This window comes from Porites lutea, chromosome 11, assembly GCF_958299795.1.
Source record: "Porites lutea chromosome 11, jaPorLute2.1, whole genome shotgun sequence".
NCBI lineage: Eukaryota > Metazoa > Cnidaria > Anthozoa > Scleractinia > Poritidae > Porites > Porites lutea.
This window is the reverse complement of record NC_133211.1, coordinates 18066464-18068404: the sequence shown is the minus strand read 5'-3', so window position 1 is coordinate 18068404 and position 1941 is coordinate 18066464. Positions and strand designations below refer to the sequence as shown.

Below are 1941 nucleotides of genomic sequence, written 5' to 3'. Positions count from 1 at the left end.
CCGTTTTATGGGTTTTTATGTAAACGGTTTTCTCTCTATATAAAGGTTTACCAAGGTTGGGCACTCCAGCGAAGCGGCTCGACTGATCCACCGAAGGAAAACGGCCGTAAATTCGCTCCAGCTGCTCCAATCGCCTCCAAATTCCGCCTAGGTAACACACAATAGTTCTCCTTTCCATTCGTTACCTTGCTTCAAGTAAACCTTTATATAGAGAGAAAACCGTTTACATAAAAACCCATAAAACGGCCATAAATCGGCCCGTGGACCACACAGGAGAGATGTAACACACATTTTAAGTAAGGTAAGCTGTTTTTTATTGAAATTCTTTCATTTTCGTAGGTTACAGAGGCGATAGGTTTTTTTCCCATACAAATCCTTATATTTTGAATGTTATGCAACAATGCCGATGCTCGCCGATGCTCATATTTCGAGCTTGGGCTACCTGTGGCTATAGCTGGTAAGTTTACATACTTCGCTGAACAAAAAAAAATTTCTTACCCTGCCAGCTTTCAAAACAATTTTAAAGTCAATGAAAAGTTTATTTTTTACTCCTTTTCTCTTGTTAAGAGGGATCTTATAGCTAGCTTGGTGTTGTAGAAACACGCAAACTTTCCTTGACTTACAGCTGTGCTTGCTTTTCTGCTCGCTGTGCGAACAGATTTTGTTGTTTGTCATTTTCTATTGTGTTATTTTCTTAAGCTTGTGAGACAATCAACCAGCGAGTGTGATCTCATAGATAAATAGCTAGCGGAGAAACGTTACCTTAACAGTTAGCTTAGTAAGTTAGTGATTTAACTGTTCAGTAAATTATATTTATATATTTTTATATTTTTTTTCACAGAATGCCGAAAATGAAGTGGTCAGTTAAACATGACACCATATTTGGTCGCGAACTCCTTAGTTGGGAACTATGGAAGTACCGTTCAGGCACCAGAGAGCGGGGAAACTGTTTAGACGAAATATGCAAAATTCTGAATAACATCAAAGAGCCCCAATTTTGCGTTTCGCAAAAGGGTTTGAGGGACCGCTTGAAAATCCTGGAAAGGGATTCCAAGGCCAGGAAGAGAGAGGCCGAGAGGGGCTCGGGAATTTCCCCCGAATACCGAGAAATAGATCAAATAATGGAAGACTATATGGAGAGAAGAGAGGAGGAAGAGAAGACCAAGGAATCCCGCACTGATGTGGATCGAAACAAGGCAGATCAAGATAAAGCAGCAGGCGAGGAGATGAGGGAGAGAGCCATGGAGAGGCTAGCTCAGACTAAGAAGAGAAATGGCAAAGATGAACCACGAAAAAAGCGCCAAAAAAGTGGTGACACCCTTTACTATCTAAGGGAGGCAGCGGAGAGGGACTCTCAGTTAAGTCGAGATGAGCTAGACATGAAGAGGAGGCAAGACGAAGCTACAGCTGCTACCCAGCAAGCATTGTTCACTTAGCTGCGGGACCAGCAACAGTTACAGGTGCAGCAACAGCAACAGCAGCAACAGCAGTTTACGCATATGATGCAAATGATGCTTAACAGCCAGCAAGCGCAAACACAAGCAGTCATTGAACTCTTAAAAAAGGGACCGTAGTTATGATCGGAGTAGTTATAGTTCAGTTTTCTTGTAAACACGCAACTTATTTTTCCGTTGTTGTTTTTGGTTTTGTAATATTATACCATGAACAAGCAACCTTAGCCTTCGATGTTGATTTTCATCACTTTATTGTACGTAGATGTTCTGGCACGCGTGTTAACACTACTATTGGCTTTACATGTGTTCTTTTTTGCACTTGAGTTCTATTTCATTTCAAATTAAACCTTCAAGCGACTAGAGTGTTTATGTTGTATAACTGGAGTATCACAAGTGTATCTTGAGCACATTATATCAAATGAAGTATTCCTCTAGAGTTGGCGGATTAACACCAAAGTACTCGGACGTAACAGAACCTTATAAAATG

At 40.9% G+C, this 1941-nt stretch overlaps 1 pseudogene; it reads left to right on the top strand.

Moving 5' to 3' along the window:
* The first annotated feature begins 842 nt into the window (after positions 1 to 842).
* LOC140953289 (uncharacterized) lies at positions 843 to 1574 on the top strand (annotated as a pseudogene).
* Positions 1575 to 1941: the final 367 nt, after the last annotated feature.